General features: G+C 49.3%; 1 protein-coding gene across 4 annotated transcripts in view; it reads left to right on the top strand.

Moving 5' to 3' along the window:
• Positions 1–19,728, top strand: part of STARD8 (StAR related lipid transfer domain containing 8) — a 115,802-nt gene that overhangs the window by 32,660 nt on the left and 63,414 nt on the right. The window contains exon 1 of one of the 4 annotated variants that reach the window (XM_074278592.1): positions 13,570–13,728. The exons of 2 other annotated variants lie outside the window; for them this stretch is intronic. The gene's annotated coding sequence lies outside the window, so the exon portion shown is untranslated. Of the gene's footprint in view, positions 1–13,569; positions 13,729–14,370; positions 14,465–19,728 lie in introns of those variants that run through there. One more of the 4 variants, XM_074278593.1, reaches the window with a different exon arrangement.

The raw sequence follows: 19,728 nt of genomic DNA on the forward strand, positions 1-19,728 counted from the left end.
AAGCTTGTATTTTAATGAGTGAGACATACCTAAAGGGAAACGGTCAGGGAAGGGAATTCTGGGCTGGGAAGTTCCAGTCAGTGACTAGAACCCAAGGTGGAAATGGGGATCAGCCCTCCCGAGACTGAATCATGTGACTTCTCTGAGTCTCACTTCTCTGTAAAATAAAAATGGGAATGGGTCAGAATCTCAGGCCATCAGGGAGCATTTAAGCACCTACTATGTGCTGGATGCTGAGAATACAACTACAAAGAATGAAACAGTTCTTACGTCGGAACTCAGCAGAAAAGTATGACTGCTAAGGTCCTAGCTTCCCAGAATTCCAGGAGTCCCCTTTCCTCCAGCCCCAGTTCTTCACAAATTCCAGGACAGACTCACCTTGAACTCAGGCCCTCCCTCCCCCAGAATCTGATAGATACTAACTCCTGCAGCTGCGGATCTACAAGAATCATCTGATCGGAATTCGAAAGCTGGAAGGGACCTTAGAGGCCATCTAAGTCCACCTCCCTCATTGTGTAGAAAAAGGAAACTGAGGCCCAGGGAGGGGAAGGGACTCACCTAGGTAAGTGAGTCCCTTCACTCTACTACTACTTACAGATAATAAGCATCAGAAGCAAGATTTGAACTCTGGTAACTCAGAGTCAGTTCTCTTTTTCCCCTCTACACTGACTGGAGGTTCAGTCCCATCAGGACCACCTTGAGCAAGCCATGATTTGGGGTGGAGACCTGGTACCCACCATGATGTCCTTATTGGGCCCCTCGAGGATGTCTTTGGGCCGTTCGGTGCCTCTGTTTAAAAGCTACATCGGTCATGGACCTCTCCTTCCACCTGGCCTCTTCACTAGAACACTCACATGTGATCAGACTAAGGCACCTCCCTCAGTCCGTGCTAGCATGCATTCCCATGCTTGATCCTATGCTATCCCACAGCTGTCCCCTGACAAGGGCACCTAATTCATTGTCCGTCTTGCCAAGGAAGAAACTGATTGTGAGAGGAAGGGTGACGTATCCAAGGTCACACAGCCACTGGGAACCTGATGCCAGGGCTATTTCTACTTCATCACACTCCCTCATCTCCAAGCATGGGTTTTCCTAAGGTCAGGGCAGGAAGGGGAAGGGAGGCAGGAAAGGGAAGGAAGGAAGGAAGGAAGGAAGGAAGGAAGGAAGGAAGGAAGGAAGGAAGGAAGGAAGGAAGGAAGGAAGGAAGGAAGGAAGGAAGGAGGTAGAGAATAATGTTTAGCACCAAGTGAAGAAAAGAAAGAGGTTGAATCCTTTCTCTCTCTCTCTCTCTCTCTCTCTCTCTCTCTCTCTCTCTCTCTCTCTCTCTCTCTCTTCCTCTCTCTCCTTTCTCTCCCTTTTCTCCCTTTTCTCTCTTCTCTCCTCTCTCTTTCTCTTTCTTTCTTTCTCTCTTTGCTGTCTCTCATTCTCTCTGTCTCTCTCTCATTCTCTATCTATCTCTGTCTCATCACTTCTCTTTCCCTCTCTTCTCTCTCTTCTTTTTTTTCTGTCCTCCCTTCCCTCCTTCCTCCCTCCTTTCCTTCTTCTTCCCTCCCTCCTTCCTTCCTTCCCTCCCTCCCTTCTCTCTCTCTCTCTCCTCTCTCTCTCCTCTCTCTCTCTCTCTCCTCTCTCTCTCTCTCTTTCTCTCTCCTCTCTCCTTTATCTCTCCCTTTTCTCTCTCCTCTCTCTTCTCTCCTCTCTTTCTCTTTCTTTCTCTCTTTGTTGTCTCTCATTCTCTCTGTTTCTCTCTCATTCTCACTCTATCTCTGTCTTTCTCATCACTTCTCTTTCCCTCTCTTCTCTCTCTTCTTTTTTCTGTCCTCCTTTCCCTCCTTCCTCCCTCCTTTCCTTCTTCTTCCCTCTTTCCTTCCTTCCTTCCTTCCTTCCTTCCTTCCTTCCTTCCTTCCTTCCTTCCTTCCTTCCTTCCTTCCTTCCTTCCTTCCTTCCTTCCTTCCTTCCTTCCTTCCTTCCTTCCAGCTCTTCCACCATTATCCTTATCTTCTCCAACTTCGAACTTTCTTTCTCCAACTTCGAACTCTGCCCCTAAGGCTCCAGCCCTCCTCTGATAAAAGCTCTCTCATTATTTCATTGACTTCCCCTACACTTGGCTAGTGTCTCCTCCCTCGGTTGCCATGTTCTTCACACCCCTCTGACCTGTCCAACATCATGTATTGTTTTCTTCCACTAGAATATAAGCTATCTGAGGGCAGGGGCTACTTGGCTTGCTTGTATTTGGCTAAACACAATGCCTACCATGCAGTAAGTGCCTAATAAATGCACTCTCTACCTACCAATATATTTTTCATTTTCCACTGGAGAATAGGAGAGGTTGGAAGGATGTAATCCACAGGCTACAATGGAAAGAGCCTCAGAGTCAGAAGATCTGGGTTCAAATCTCTCTTATACAAGCTGTGTAATCTTCATTGAGCCTCAGTTTCTTCTTCTGTAACATGAGGGCATTGGACTAGATGGCCTGGGAGGTACCTTCTAACCGTATAGCTAGGATCTTATGATCCCTCTCTGGTTCTCAATTTGCAATGAAAGGGCAGATAGAATGAAGAAGGAGAGTCTCCACTTTGGGCCTCAGTTTCTTCCTCTGTAAAAATGAGGGCATTGTACTAGATGATCTTTCACCTCCCAGCTTGGGAATTCTATGAATCTGTGGAAGGATTAAGTATCCCGGTCTCCCTTTTACAGACGAGCAAACCAAGGTTCAGAAAAACAAAGTGATTTCCTACGAGATCCCTCTGCAAGTAAGTTCACAGGATTTGTCAACCAGAACTAGAGTTCAATCTCCTTATTTTGCAGAGGAGGAAAGTGAGTTCCAGACAGAGGCAGTGACTTGACCAAGGTCATACAAGGAATAATGAGTAGATATGTGGATATAGGACTAGATCTTATATCTTCTGCCTCCAAATCAAGAACTTGCCTTAGCCTGGGCTAAGCTCAGCTAAGTGGCATTTTGGGCCTGGACTCAAGAAGACCCAAGTTCAAATCCAGCCTCAGACATTAGCTATGTGATCCCAGACAAGTTACTTTAACGCTGTCTGCCTCAGTTTCCCTAACTGTAAACAAGGGATTATAATAGGACCTACTTAATTATAATAGTCCCTTACTTAAATGCCTTTTTCTTTCTTTCTTTCCTGAGTCTGGTACTCTTTTTACAGAGGCATATGACACCGAATGGAGCTGCTACTTCTGCTCCAGTCACACACAGTACACAGAACCATCAGAAGCTCTCCTGGCTGGTCCCCAACCAATCCTCCTTTGGACAATTCAGTTCCACTCAATTAACACCACTCTCTTCCTCGATCCCCAGGATCTGTCATGTTTAGCCTCTCACTCATCCTGGCTCTGGGACTCTGGGGCAAGTCACCTCAACTCGGTCCTCTGGGCAGCTCTCAAAGGTTTTGGAAAGGCAGCCAAGGGGCCACAGTTTCCTCACCTGGGAGTTTCTTCTGTCCGGGGTACGCAGGCCCGGTGCTTCTCCCAGTCCGGTGTTGCAGGCCCTGTGGTAGGTGCTGGTGAAATGAGGGCCCCAGTGAGCAAGCAGCCCCTGCCGTGGGTGTCTACACAGCCCCTGCCGTGGGTGTCTACACCGACCCTGCCATGGGTGTCTACACCGACCCTGCCGTGGGTGTCTACACCGACCCTGCCATGGGTGTCTACACCGACCCTGCTGTGGGTGTCTACACTGACCCTGCCGTGGGTGTCTACACTGAAGGCCTGCTTCCCTGCTCTGGCCCCTGGGCTCTGAGCTCAGGCCCAGCTAATCAGAGCAGACCCAGAAGGCATTTCTTGAATAAACGTTGTAAAGCTCTCTGGGGAATCCCTGACTTCCTTGAACCTCAGCTGGGCATCCCCAAATAACTGAGTTCAGAATCCCGGAAGCCAGGGCTGACAAAGCAAAGTTTCTTGGATAAACATGGAGAAATTCAATAGCCTCAGATTGGCCAGGTGTGCACACACACACAAGCGCTCATGAGCACAGACACATACGCCTGGGAAGGCTGTGAAAGGGGAGGAGCACCAGCCTTAGCACAAAGAACAATAGGGTGGAAATCAGCCTGGCTTTCCAGGGCCACAGGGCAGGGAAGGGAAGGGAAGGAAGGAGCCTCAAGGACACCAGCCTTCAGTAACCCCCAGGAGCTCAGGTCACCTGGGCCACCAGGCCGAGAGGACCACAGATTCCGCTTCTCCCTCTGTCCCTTGCCTTGCCATCCTGGGCCACAAATGGTCTCCCCAGGGAGCAATTGTTGAAACGTGGAGAGAAGCAGATTTTGACATCCCAGCTCCTAACTGTGGAGCTAGAAGGGACCTCAAGACCACACCCCCTCATTTACAGAGTAGGAAACTGAGGCCTAGGGAGGGAAAGGACTTTTCCAAGATCACACATAGGATCCTAGACTTGGAGGGAAAAGAATCTCAGAGGCCAACAGTATCACTCCAGCTCATTTTACAAAGGAGGAAACTGAAGGCCTTGCCAGTAGTAAGTCCCGGAGTCAGAATTTGAACCCAGGCCTTCCAGCTCCCCCTTTTACTTCACCACCATACCTTTCTGCCCTGCGAAGAAAAGTCCAAGATAAAAGATTGCACCCCAAACAACAACTAAGAATGAGTTACGCTTAAATAGTATTTTATAATTACAAAGTGGGTATGATTCTCATAAACAACCTTTGGAGGATTACCATTATCTTCCTGTTAGAGAGGAAGAGATTGAGAGTTTAAGTGACTTATCTGAAGATCACTCCAGTCGCCAGTCAACTGAGGATCTCCAGCTTGAACTCAGCTCTTCAACTCTTAAGTCCATTGTTCTTGCCATTATAGCCAGCAGCATGCTGGTAAATATTTAACAACAGGCTAGCTGGGAAAAAAAAAAAAAGTGCTGACACACTTTTAGGTTTCATTGATATTACTGAACAATTTTTTCATCGCTTCCTCAAGTCCAGACACTCAACGAAGCAATAAATCAAGCCCCCGATCGGTAGCAATCGAGCTATAGCCATACGCGGAAGTCTGTGCTAAAATATCAAATAAGTGATGTGGACAAGAACTACGTTTCGTCTGTCCGGAGGAAGGAGAGAGAAATCGCTCTGAGGTCGGAAGGTTTCCCAGAGGAGGCGGAAATTAGATCTGTGGATAAGGATAAAGGATAAGTTGGATTTAGATAGGATGAAGGAGTGGGGATGGCATCCAGGAGGGAGGATAGCATGAACAAAGGTGTAGAGGGAGGAAATTATAAGATAGAAGTGGGCTTGGTGCAGTATTTAAACAGATAAGCAACAGGAAATAAGGCTAGAACCATCACAGGACTAGGAGCTGCAAGGAAACTTAGAGGTCATCTGCTCTTCCCTCCGGCTTTACAAATCAGAAGTGCAAAATGAATAGAATTGATTTCTAGCAGTGATAGAGAGGATAATATAATATAATATAATATAATATGATGATGTGATGGAATATAATGTAATGTATGTGATGCAGCACAATGCAACATAAAATATAATATATTACAGTATAATATGTAATGCAATATATTATAACACATCACAATATAACGTGACATAATATAACAAATAATTATAAGCCTTCCAATTAGAATCAGGTACAAAATAAGGAAAGTCATTCTCATTTCTTTTATTTGACACTGTATTAAAAAAATCTAGTCATTGCAATCAACCACAAAAAAATTAGAGGTATTAACATGAGAAATGAATAAGTCAGAAGAGTCTAGCTTTTAGATCATATAATTGTATATCTAGAAAATCAAATGGCCTCAACCAAAAAAGTCCATTGGATCCATGTACATTCTACAAAATTTCCAGATATTAGATTAACTCACAAAAATCATCTGCATTCCTATTTATTAGTAATAAAGGTATAGAAGACATAATAAAAACTTCTTTTATAATAATAACCCCCCATAAAATATTTAGGAATGCACCTTTTGGAATTTTGAATCCTAAATATTTAATTCCTAAATTGAATTTTGGTAACCATGGGACTTGTCATAAGGACTTTTCCTTAAAAGCAAATAAAGATGCAACTGACCGATTTTAGGGACATTCAGTGTTCATGGATGGCTCGGACTAATATAGTAAAAGTTATCCTATTCAAAGTATTTTGTATATTTAAAAAACAGACAAGGGACTTCTTTATAGAATTAGCAGAAATCCAAATACCATTTATATGAGGGTAAACCATGCAATCAAAAAGGTCAGAGGGCGTACAGAAGAGAAAAGTTAATGAAGATGGTCTTTTACTCCCAGGCTTTAAAACATATTAAACCCATTAAGCAAATTAAAGCATTTAGCTTCCAAACTTTGGGTCACTACATCATACATAGAAAGAGTGAGCAATGGAATCAAAAAGATATAACCAAAAGATCAGAAAATAAAAACTGGTGAAAACAGTTGTTATGTAATATATATAGTGGGGACAATTGGTTGGCGATTTGGTAGGAAAGTGATTTAGACCTTTTATCTTTCACAAAATACCCCCAGTGAAATTTGTCTGTATGAGAGATTTAAACATTTTGTCTTTAAAAATTCACAGTGGATCAAATGGTCAAAAGATGTGAATAGGCAATTATGATTTTTAAATTAATTCAATTTTTTTTGTCTTTTCGAACTTAATGAGGACCCTAACATTCAGTGTTCAAATGTTCAGTTGCCTCTGAACATTTTCACATTCAAGGTGGAACAAGAAAAGAGATGTGAATATGAACCTTTGAATCTCTACAATATACAGACAGCTTTTTAGCTATCTAATAAATTCACCCTATTAACTTACAAAACTATCCTGCTTGTCCATATTTCCTTCAGACCTTTCTTTTGTTCTCTTCTAGGCATTTAAAAAGATTTCAATGACCTTTTTTTCTGCCTTTTTTTTTTTTTTTTTGGACAATATTATTAACAACTCTCCTCTATCCCACCAAATCTTCCTCTTAAAGAAAAAAAAATCCTTGAAACAAATATGCATAGTCAAACAAAACAAATCCCACATTTCCCGTCCCAAAAAATGTGTGTCTCATTTAGCAACTTGTATCTATCACCTCTCTGTTAGGAAGAAAGAAGCACGCTTTATCATTAGTTCTCCGGGAATGGTGGCTGGTTATTGCTTTGGTCAGAATTCCTGAGTCTTTCAAATTTGTTTTTCTTTGTCGTGTTGATATTATTGTATAAATCGTTCTCCTGGTTTTGATAAACAGACAGTTTTCAAAAAAAGGAAACACAAATTGTCAATAATCACTTGAAAATGCACATCACTAATAATTAAAAAGATACAAATGGAAACCTTTTCACACCCATCAAATTGACAAAAATAGTTTTTAAAGTAACGAAATTCATTGCCACTACACTACACTCATCCATTACTGGTAGAATTGCAAATTAATAGAATTTTTTTGTGGGGAGAACAGTCTGGCAGTACACAGAGTTACAAAAATAATCTTAGCCTTTGACCTAATCATTCCATTGTTGGGAATATGTCTTGAAAATGTTATCAAAAACAAACATAGCCAAAAGGACTGTCCTTTCAGAGAATTTCTCTCATAGCAGAATTAAGTAATTGCAAAAATCTGGAAATGTTAAAAAAAATCTCTAAATGTTCAACTAGAGAGGAATGGATAAGTGAATTTTGTCACATTAACATAATAGAATGTAACAACATAATTAAGATACGTAAGTTTGAGGAATATACCAAAAAAATCCAGAAAGGTTTTTCTGAAAAAATACAAATTTGGGGGGAGCAGAATCTAAAGATTAGAGTACCTTAAAACAATGAACATCTAAGAAGACAAATAGTGAATGGACCAAAAGAAATCCCTATGAGGACTTGGAAATGACTGAAAATGTATGCTATCTTAGAGCATAGCACATTTTCTGGGGTTATCCTGCCCTGTCTCTCTCCCGACTCAGTCTTCAGGTTCAAGGTATTCTGTGGATTGGAACTATAGCTCACAAGATCTCACCAGGGTGTTGAACTTCAATAGTCTTTCAGTAGACACAATTAGCTTGAAAATAAAGGCATCGACTAATCTGACATGGAAAAGGCAGGAGCTACAAGAGCATTCCCCCTCTTCCTCCCTAAACTCGGTACACACGGTTTTGATGACGCCACACTTTGGTCAGAAAGGAAAGTGGACGCAAGTCTAGAGGATAGTTATAGAAAGTAATATAAAGTGGAAAAACAGGTGACTCATGCTTCTAGTTTGGTAGGGTCCCAAAGTCTTTCTTTTCTAGCAGTATTCTCAGGTTATCCCTCTGGAGAATGGAAAGTAGGGAGACAGTGTGGAGTAGTAGAGAGAGCCTGGTATTTTGCAGCAGAAAGACCTGGATTTGGGGCCTGGCTCTGCAACTTCCTATTTGTGCTAATCTTTTAAGTGTTAAATTGCATTTAGCCTCTCTGCTATCTAAGACTGGGAGTTTAATTCCAGCTGGGCCACTTCTCACCTGGCTGATTTTGGGAGAGTCACTAACCTCTGTCAGTTTCCTCTGGTGCAAAATGGGAGGGCTTTGGATGAGATATCTCAGGTCTTTCAAAGCTCTAAATCCATGATTTGTTTTAATGAATCTATAAATTAATTTGTTCATTTATTCATTTATTTGTTCATGGCTGAAGTGTCTCTCTCTCTCTCTCTCTCTCTCTGTATATATATATATATATATATATATATATATATATATATATATATATATATATATATCTCCTCAGGGATTTGTTATCCCATGATATAATACAGAAGAGGCAGTGATGTGAGGTCAAAGTGCAGCAGAAAGGTAATGGTTTCCATTCATTGTAGAAAATGAGCAACTGATGAGGAACAAGGCAGTGGGAAGTAGGACAAATGATGCTCAATTTGGAGTCAGAAGACCCGATTTCAAATCCGTGTTACTCTGAGCAAATCACTTCCTCCCTCTTGGCCTCAGTTTCCCTTTCTGTAAAAGAGGGTAATTAGACTAGCTGGCCTCTGTCATTCCCTTTTAGAGCCCCAGATCTAGTATTCGATCTGTGATCTTGGACAAGTCCCTTCCCCTCCCTGGGCCTCAGGTCCCTTTCTGTTGAATGAGGGAATTGTGCTAGCTGGTCTCCGGGGATGTAGGAGTTGATGAGCATAGGTCTCGAATCTTGTCACATTACTGAAAATGTGGATGAGCTAAGTATGAAACTGGAGAAGTAATTTGATGGGAGGAGCCTTAAACTATGCGTGATATCATTGAAATAATTCAGTTCTGTTTTGATAATTCTGGGCTTGGAGTTAGAAAACTTTCATTCGAGTCCAAGCTCTGAGGCTGTGTGATTTTGGTTAAATGTCTGGACCTCTCTGAGCCTTACTAGAAAACACATTAGAGTAAATGCATTCCCCCAACTCCTCCCAGGCTTGTCGAGAGACTGGTACTTTGTGTTTATATTAATAGCAATAACGATCCTATGATTCTATTTAAAAAGCTGTCATGTGGAAAACAGAATATTAGATGGTTTCTTTTTTTTCCTACTCCAGGGGTCAGAATTAGGGCCTCCTAAGGGGTCCAGAAGTGAAAGCAACCTCAGAGTGACGTCAGCTAATCCAGCCCCTCTTTTTTACAGAGTTGGAAACTGAGGCTCAGGGAAGGAAAGGGACTGACCCCAGAATATACAGTAGTAAGGAAAGGAGGTGGAATTGGAATCCAGCCCTTCTGACTCCAAAGCCAGCCCTCAGTAGCGTGGCTTAAGCTTCCTTTCCAGTCCTTTCTGGGGTGACCCATATGGGAAATGGCTGCGGTGGCGGACCTTCCCTGAAGCAGCAGGGTTGTCTTCTGCTCTGCAAAAGGGAAACCCCACTGAGCCTGAGGAAGCTGAGTGGGGCCTCATCTTCCTCAGAGGGGAACTTGTCCCTGACTCAGCCACCGAGGCAGAAGGCTAAGCAGGGAAAGGAGAAGCGAAAGGGCTGGCAAGCCCTCAGACTAGGGGTGGGGTCCTCCCAGTCATTCTTCCAGGCTGGGAGGCTAGAGGGCAGGGTTGAAGAGACAAGAAGAGAAGTTGGATCCGCCCGGGCAGAGAGAGCATGCTGGGTATGGGGGGGGGCGGGTAAAGGGTGGGCAGCATTTTGAAGTAAATGATCCACATGAAAAGGAGGTGCAGTTCAACACATTATCAGTTCCTGTTTTCTGGAACACAGCTGAAGCAGCTGATCTGGAGTCCAGAAGAGGGGAAGGAAGGGGAGGGGAAAAAGAGGGTGCTAGATTCCCTGACTTGGAGTCCAGGAGAGGAGGGGAGGAAGGGGAGAGAGGAAGAGGGTCATAGATTCCTTAACCTGGACTCCTAGAAAGTAGTTGGAAGGAAGGGGTTGATTGATTGATTGATTAGATGACCTTTAATCATAGGATTGGCAGCTAGATGGCGCTGTAGTGGATAGAGCACCTGTTGTGGAGTCCAGAAGGCTCCTCTTCAGAGTTCAAATCCAGTCTTAAAACACTAGCTGTGTGACCTTGAGCAAGTCACTTCACCCTAGAAAGAGAGAGAGAGAGACAGAGAGACAGAGACACACTCATGCGTGTGCACACACACACACACATACACACACACACACACACACACACACACACACACACACACACACACACAGGAGTTAACAGCACTGGAGGCCCTAGCTGCCGCAGTAGCAGTTGTAGCCCACTATTACTGGTGTATAATCAGTTAAGCACGCAGGATGGCAGGATGGCACTTTATTAATTACCCAACAAGGAGTATGGGTAACATTTGATTTGTCTCCCACTATACTCAAGTCACCAGACACATGGTCTTTTTGGCATGCAGTCGTGCTGGAGTCTCTCACCACCTTGTGGCTTCAGACAGCTAGGCAAATAACAGACCAATCCTGGCTGGCTTTTGAATTTTAGCCTAGGGGTTGATATAAAATATTGCTTAAGCTTATTAAAATAGGAAGACTATGGCTCCAGCCCCCACCCCACATCTGGATTTTTTCCCCACCTCAAGTCTCCACCCTCTATATTTATACTATACAGGCCAATCAGCTTTCTGTAACCATATTGGCTTAAAAAAGAAATACAGTGAATCAATTAACAAGCATTTATTAAGTGCCTGCTGTGTGCCGGATGCTATACCGAGTACTGGTGATGCAAAGCTATGAAAGATGGGAAAGATAATATATTTACAAATAAATGCATAATCCATATCTCTCTATATGTATGTACAGAGGTGTGCTGGTAAATGTTTCCCAACTAGTTCTCTGAGGGGAAAAGTTACCCACTTGCCCATGACACACTTCTGAGTCTAATCTGTGTTATTACCACTTTGTCTGCCACTTTCTCATGTCTAGCCAATTAACAAAACAATAAATCAGGCCCTGATTTGTGGCTACCGATTTTCTGAGGTGTAAATGTTCACACTCAAAATGTAACAGTTGGCTCTTGGGAGCCAGTTTGAGCTGGCTCCAGGACACCATTGGATATAGAATATATTGCAGCGAGGGAGGAGGGGTGGAAACAGTATAGTCAATGGGAGAAGAGAGCGAGGTTTCTTGAAGGAGGTGGCCCTTGAACCGAGTTTTAAAGGAAGCTTCTGTTCTAAGAGTCAGGGGCAAAGAGGGAAAGTGTCCCAGATATGGGGGGCAGTTGTCCGAAGGGACGGAGATAGGAAAGGGACACGGGGGACAGTTGTCCAAGGGACGGAGATAGGAGATGGAGTGTTGTGTACAACTGAACTATATAGTGAGTGACGGGGGAGTAATCCAGCAGTCTGGATTAGCAGAGTCACCCTGTGAAGGGCTCTCCATGCTAAGCAGAGGAGTTTGAATTTTTGTTCCAAGTCCAGTGAGAAATGAATGAGACTTCTTGAGCAAAGGAACGGCAAAGTCTCACCCATGCTTCAGGCATGCCACCCATTGGTAGGGGAGGCATGGAGGCGGAGGAGAAAGGATGGGTTGAGGATGACTTTGAGGAGCCCCAGTGGTGACTGGGGAGATGATGGGGCCTTCAAAAGACATAGTGAAGTTGGGAAAGGGGACGGTGCCGGTCGGGGAGATCACGAGCTCTCTTTGGCTTGTTGAGCTGTAGGGGATCTCAAGTTGGGAATGTCCAAAAGTGATGGGAAGCTAGGATCAGATTTGTAGATCTGGGAGTTGTCAACATAGGGTAATCAACGATTGCAGGTGTGTGTGTGTGTGTGTGTGTGTGTGTGTGTGTGTGTGTGTGTGTGTGTGTGAAAGAGACAGAGACAAAGACAGAGAAAGAGAGAGAAGACAGAGACAGAGGTGAGGAGAGAGAGAAACAAGAGACAGAGACACACAGAGAGAGAGAGAGAGAGAGACAGAGAGAGAGAGAGAGAGAGAGAGAGAGAGAGAGAGAGAGAGAGAGACAGAGAGACAGAGAGACAGAGAGAGACAGAGAGAGACAGAGAGAGAGTCACAGAGACAGAGAGAGAGGCACAGAGACAGAGAGAGACAGGGAGAGAGAAAGAGAGAGAGAGAGAGAGAGAGAGAGAGAGAGAGAGAGAGAGAGAGAGAGAGAGAGAGAGAGAGAGAGAGAGAGAGAGAGAGAGAGGAGAGAGAGAGCGCAGACCCTAGGGGGACACCCACAGATAGTTAGAAGTCCAGACATGATTGATTGATGAACCTGGAAAGAGACCCAGAGGCCTCGTGTAAAAGCTTTTGCCTGGACTTTGCTTGGAAGGGAGATAGAAGGACAATAGCTGGAGGGGGTTAGAGGGGCAAACAGACGTGCCAGGGGAAAGGTTTCATTTTCGCTCCGTGGGTGCTTCACACAGAGCACGTGCGTGGCGGGCCGGGGGGGGGGGGGGGGGACCCGAGGGCGCAGCAGCCCCGGGCCCGATCTGCGGGCGAGGCGAGGCGGGGGCGCGCGGGGGCGCCCAGAGCTGCGCTCCGGGAGTGCGCGCCGCGGGCTTTCTGCCCCCCTGAAGCGGGCTCGCGCGCTGTCAGGGGACGATGGGGAGGGGACCCCGCGTGTGCACCCGTCGGCCCCTCCTCTCCCTCTCCGCTTTCCCAAAGGCAGCAGGGAACGGCCATTGGCGAAATACTGAGAACCCGCGCGAACCGCTCGGCGAGCCTTAGGACGAACCCGCGCGAACCGCTCGGCGAGCCCTAGGACGCACTCCGCGGGAGCGGCGGCTATTATTTTCTGCCTAAGAAAAAAGCCCAGAGAGAGGAAGTGTCTAGCCCCGGGACACACAGCAAATTGGCGGTGGCTTCCCGACGGTCCGCTACTTCCCGAGGGGAGGGGGAGGGGCCGGGAAGATCGGGGCGAGGGGGGGGGGGTGAGAGAAGGGGCAGAGCCGGAGACCTCGTGGCACCGGGGATAGAGCGGTGCCCGGGGTCCGGGTCCCAGGGAGAGCCCCCCCCCCGCCTCGGGGGGCGGGGAAGGGCGGGGGCCCCGGCGGCTACGCCCCGGGCCGAGGAAGGAGGCGGCGCTCTGGGGGCCGGAGCAGCCGGGGCGGCGCAGCCCGTCCCGTCCGGCCGTCGGGGCCCTCCCCCTGCCATCTAGCTCCACGTCCTGCTAGCGCCAGGTCCGGGCTCGGCCGCGGCTCGGAGCGGAGCGGGGCGGGGCGGGGCGGAGCGGAGCAGCCCGGAGAGCCGCCGCAGCACATGGACCAGCCTCGGGGCCGGGGGCCGGGGGCCGGGGCCGGGCCCGGGCCGCCCCCTGCGCCTGCCCAAGCCCAGTACGTGGACCCTGTGGCGCGCCAAGGGGCCGCCGAGGAACCCGGCGCGCTGGAAACCAGGTGAGCGGCGCCGGGCGGCCGGGCGGCGGCCGGGGAGGGCGCTCGGCGCCGGCCGCTCGCGGCCCCCAGCCCCCGCGCCCCCGCCCCACCTTCCCCCTTCTTGCCATCACCTCCCTCCGTCCGCTCTGAGCGCCTTTGTCCCTCTCCGCTCTCCCGTCGCCCGCTCCGCCCGCCGCCGTCTCCCGGCGCTGCGCCCCTTCTTTCTCTGCGTCTCCCCTCTCAGTCCGCCTCCCTGCCCCTGTCCTGGCTGCTGCTTCTCCCCCGTCCCCATCCTCCTGTCCCCCCGTCCCGTCCCCTCTCCCTCGCTCCCCGCCTCGCGCTGCCCGTCGCCGTCTGCGCCTCTCCGCGTCTGCACCCCCCCGACCCCCGGCTCCCCCAGTGTCCCCTCCTGCTCCGGGGGCATCTCTGAGGGCACCCGAGCTTGGAATCCCTGTGCCCCCCGCCCCCTATCCCAGCCCCTCAGATAGAGGAAATAGGAAATAGGGTTGGGATTCTTGCCCTGTGACTCCCAGACAGAGGAGCCTAGGGGGAGGGGAAATTGGGGGTGGGGTGGGGGGAAGAGGAAATCTAGAGGCATCTGGGCATGCTCATTCTACGTCCCGGGAGGGTTATTGCCTCTCAACTCCTAAAGCGCTTAATGTCTATACCATTCCTTTGGCACTTCCAAACAGCCCAGCTTATCTTTTTCCGTGTGGATTTCGGCTTTCCCCGCGGACCGACGGGAAGCTCCTTGAGGGTAGGATTAGGTCTGATCCTCCCCCGCCCCCCCCCCCCCCCGCCCCTATCTGCCGGCTAGCGAGTAAATGTTTACGGACTGGGATTGATTGATGCGCTCCAACTGTCTCGGAAACTCGTCGCTCTGGTCCTCCCGAAGGGAGCGTGCGGGGCCGGTCCGTTTCGCGAGCGCCCCGAGGTCCGCTTTTACCCCGGGGCCGCGCAGCCCCGAACGAGCCCTTTGCCTTCTCCGCGCCTCAGTTTCCTACATTGGAAAACGAGGGGGTTGGACTCGGTGGCCCGCCATCAAAGCCCCTGGGGCTCGAGCTTCTCGTGTGTTTCCCGAGGCTCCCGTGGGCCGGATGTCCATGGGGACCTCACTCGGGTCCCCCCAGAATCTTCTGGAAAGGAAGTCCGAGGCCAGACTTCCGAGGCGGACGGTGCTCGGCGCGGGCCAGGCTGCCCCGGGCCTTCCTGCCTCTCCCGGGCCCCCGCTCCTGCCGTTTGGCCCAGCCCGCGGCGGAGGGATGGCCCTTCCCCTCCCCCTCGCCTGTCACCGACTGTGCCCGGCCTGGCCTGATTTAGAAATGGCCAAGGCCCGGCAGGACAGGGTTAGGCCCCCGGCCACTGGGTGTTAAGAGCAAAGTTACATCCTCTCCCGACCTCCTGGGCCTCCGCGGCCTCCCTGTAAAGGCCGAGCCCGGAGGCTTGAGGTCCAGGCGCATTTTGTGGGAAGACGGAACACCCGCCCCCCCAAAGGTGCTCGACAGCTTCCCCCCCTTTCCACGGTGCCCCGGGCCCGGCTGCCAAGGCACCCCCAAGCCACGGAAATGCCAGTCTTGCCAGGGACAGCCGGCGTTGCTGCCGTAGGGAGACCCAGAGCTGGGGAGCTGGGCGGGATTTCCAAGGCTCTAGTTCCAGCTGTGCCCATTTTGCAGAGGAGAAAACCGGGGCTTGGATAGAGAGTGTCTTGCCCCAGTCCCCCATAGATCGAAGGGCCGGACCCGGGAGGGAACAGCTCTTTTCCCATTTCGTTTTCTAGGTGAGGAAACGGGTACCGAGCCAGGGACCTGCCCAAGGTCACGTAGTTTCCCGTTCTGCGCTCCACCGTGGGGCATCCTGGGGCGAGGATCAATTGGAATAATACGCATTCCTGGCTTTTTTGGGGGGCGGCTGGATTGGTGATTTCTTAGGTGAAAAGGCCTCGGCGGAGGAAAGTCCTCCTTCCGATGCTTATCTCGGGCTCTTTTTGTTTTGGGTTTCTGGGTTTTGTTGTTTTTTAGGTAGGCGCCCGAGGCGGCGGGAAGTTAAATTGAGGGTTTGCCTAGTGGCGGCCGAGGCGGGACTCGAACTCGGGGCCGGCTCTCCGCCCCCGCTCCTCTCGGCTGCGTCCTAAAGCGCGGGTCCGACCTCCAAGCCGTTATTATTATTGTTGGAAATTGATCTCTAATTAGGTATCTTTGCCCCAAGGCTGCCCCGCCTCCTGCCTTCACTATCTATGTTAATGGCCCCACCGTCTTCCTAGTCTGGGAGATTGGAATCCGGGGAGTCACCTTTGGCTCTTTCCCCCTCCTCCTTCCCCTCCCCCCTTTCCCTTTCCCCATCCCCTTCCCCCTCCCCCCCAGCCTGTTCCCAGGTGTCCTGAATTCTAGCCCCTCCTCTCTGTTCCGGCCACGACCCGAGCTCCTCACCTTCCCCTTGGGGGATTGTAATAGTCTCCTAATAGCCTCCATTCACCACTGGCAGACTCTCCCCTCCCCTCTCCCCCTCGGACGGGTTACCTGGATTAACCTGCCTGAAGTCTCTCTATTGTGTGGGTAAAGCCTTAAAACCGTCCTCCTGCTGGATAAAATTAAAATTCCTTAGCTTGGCATTCAAGGCCCGTCCATCTTCCGGCCCCAATTTTCCTTTGCATCCTTATCTCTTCCCCCTTGAAATGCCGAGCTTCTCACGGCACTGGACTGTTTGCCTCCCCTTCCTTGCCACTCATCTCCCCTTCCCCACCTTTTTGGCTTTTGCTCATCCGGTTTCCTCTACCTGAAGTGATCTCCACCCTCCTCATTTTTCAAGGCCCAGCTCAAAATTCTGGGCCTTCCCCCCTGGAAATGAACTCCCATTGGACCTGGCGACTCTTTTTATGTATTTATCGCGATGCAGTTTGTATTCCAGCCATTTGTGAGTTGGGTCCCCAGGCCGAGGTTCCAGGCCCTATTTTGCCATCGATGTTTCTGTGACCTTAGTCAGAGGCCCCCTCTGTGAGGGAAAAAAGGGAGGGGATGGAAACTATCAAAGGTCTCTGAGCTCTGGTGGTCTTAGATTTGGTATTCCCAGGGCCTTCCCAGCTCCGACGTTGTGTTCTAAGGTTCCCTCCCAGCTCTGAGACCCTTCCTTTTCACGGCTCTGCCGTCCTCTCTTCTGAGATCTCTGTTCTGGATCCCAGCATTCTCTACTCTAAGGCTCCCTCTTCCTCCTGGAAACAGTCCTTTCTGTCTGCTCTTGCTGTGGCCCCCACTCTCCATCCTGTCTGGGAGTGCTGTCCCTCAGCCAGTCAGTCAGTGGGAGAGCACTGAGTGCTCCCCTGAATGGCTCTTGTGAGCCACATGTCTTCCCATCCGTCTGTGACCTAATGGCACAGAAGGACCCGTGACCTCTGGGCCACAGCCCCCTGACGGCCAGGGCTCTCAGGAAGGAGAGATTCTGGGCAGGTTCCGAGGCTTTCAAGGGCGAGACAGAGGGTTCCAGCTTCTCGTCCAGCTCCTTTCTCACTCAGCCCCCAGTTCCTTCTCCTTCTTGAGCTGGCAAGGTGCTACCTTCCATCCCTTTTCTTCAGATTCTTAGAACATAAAATGGGAAAGTCAATCAAACTGTCATTTGCCCAGTCAGTCCACAAGCATTTATTAAGCACCTACTATTTCTCAGGCACTATGCAGAGAGCTGGGGGGGGGGGGTCTTGAAGCACGGAATATCGGAGCCACAAGTGACCCCAAGCCATAGAACAGCAGCTGGATGGACTTCAGAACGTAGAGTGGGAGAGCTGGACTCGAAACATAGACCATCAAAGTTGCAGAGGGCAGAACAAACAGTCCCAGCTCCTCCTTCGTGAACATTTAGGTCAGGCTCTGTGAGCTCCGAAGGGCTTCCTGAATATCGTGTCTCTTGATCTTTACTCCTGTTAGGTGGGGGGTGCTATCATTACCCACTATCAAATGGGATCTTTCCCATTTTACATGCATGAACACACATTGGAGTGTTCTCATGAGCTTGCACATGCACGGCGATAGCATCGTGTGGAATTGATTAAACATCTTCCTCGGCAGTGAAGAGAGCACTGGATTTGACTTCAAAGATCTGTTATCTCCATAACCTTAAATAAATCCCTCTCTGGGCCTCAGTTTCCCTCTCAGGACAATGAGGAAGTTGGGCTCGATGGCTGCAGAGCTCTTATAGATGTCAGACTCTCTGAGCTTAATAATCCTCACATGGTCTCCCTTCTGCCTTTTGCAGAGATCAATGGCCATGACAGGGGCACTGCAGCCATCATATACCCATTTTACAGGTAAGGAAAGTGAGGTTCAACAAGGTTGCCCACCAGCACATATTGAGTAAATGGCGGAGACAAGACTCAGACCGTGCTCTCTTGTTGAGTTCTCTGATGCCGGAAGGGACCTCAGGGGCCATCTAGTCCATCCCCCTCATTTGACAGAGGGGGAAACTGAGGTCAAGAGAGGGGAAGGGATTTGTCCAAAGTTACACATAAGATCCTAAGTCTAGAGAAGAAAGAGAACTTGAAGACCATCTAGTCCCTTTAATGAAGGTGGAAACAAGCCTAGGGAGGGGAAGGGACTTGCTCAGGATCACATAAATGCTAAGTGTCAGAGGCAAAATTTGAACTCAGGCCCCCCCCCCCCCCCCCCGAGTCTTTTCACCGTTCCCACTGCCTCTGAGTATTTAAAAGGAGCTAACCGGGACTTGACCATATAGAGAACGCCCCCTCCCCTCGCCGTTATCCCCGTGCACTCTTCACGCTTACACCAGCATCCCATAATATTAAACTTAAATGGAAGCCCAGTAGCTCCCTAGCCCAGCCTGCTGAATTCCCTGAGGGGGGTGGGGCATTGCAATCTGGTCAGTAACTGAGCTGGGGTTCAAGCCCAGGTCCCAGTGAGGAACCTTGAGCTCCACTCAGAACCTCCAAGGCCTTCTTCCTTGGCCAATCAACAGCCTAACAGTAATGATTCCCATTTAATTGTGGAACATTACATTTCATACTCACCACAACCCGGGGACGGCTAGGTGGCGCTGTAGTGGATAGAATGCTGAGTCTGGAGTCCAAGAGGACTTTCCCGCCTCTGACACTGACCCAGGCAAATCACCTAACCCTGTTTACCTCCATTTTCTCATCTGTCCAATGGGCTGAAGAAGAAAGTCACTTTAGAATCTCTGCCAAGAAAACTCAAAATGGGGTCACTGAGAGTGGGACACGGCCGAAACCCTCGAATAACAGCCGCCAGACGCTCTTGAGACGTCGGCGGGTTAGCCCTGGCAACAAATGAGAAAACGGGCTAAGAGAGGTTTGCCCAAGATCCCCCAGCACAGCACAGGGATCCGGGCATTCTGGCTTCAAATCCGTTGCTTTTCCTGGTACTTCCGGATGCAAGGATGGCCGTCCCAACCACCCCACTGCTCTGATCCTGCAATAAAGAAAGGGTTGGGAGAAAGAAATCATTTCATCAGGTCTCCCTCAGAGTACAGATGGGGAGCCTGAGGCCCCGAGAAGGCTCGTGAGATCATTGATTTTGAGCTGGAAGAAACTTTAGAGACCCTTGAGTGGAGTCCCTTGATTTTACAGCCGAGTCAACTGAGGCACACTACTGAGTGTCTGAAGCGGGATTTGAAGCCAGGTCTTTCCCACTCCTAGCCGGAAGCCCTATATATCGTGCCATGCTGCTTCTCAGGAGGAAGTGACTAGACCAAAGGCACGCATAGCTAATAAGTAATAGTGGCAGGAGTGCAAAACACGACCCCCAGCTCCAAATCCAGCGTTCTTTCCAGAGTCTTTGTCTATGCACGTCTCAGGGGAAGTGGAAGGGAATCCAGGGACTAAGGGCAGGAAGGGTTGAAGGCAAGGGGGGCCCTGGGCAGAAAAAAGGGGAGAATGAATCAGCTTTTCCAGCTGTTCTTTTTTCCCGCCTCATCCCTGGCCAGCCCCCAGAGGGGTCCTCGCTGTCTCGGCTGTAGGGTGTCAGCTTACGCAGAGTCCTTGTGGATGCCAACTCCGGTCCTGGC

This window comes from Sminthopsis crassicaudata, chromosome X (genome assembly GCF_048593235.1).
Source record: "Sminthopsis crassicaudata isolate SCR6 chromosome X, ASM4859323v1, whole genome shotgun sequence".
NCBI lineage: Eukaryota > Metazoa > Chordata > Mammalia > Dasyuromorphia > Dasyuridae > Sminthopsis > Sminthopsis crassicaudata.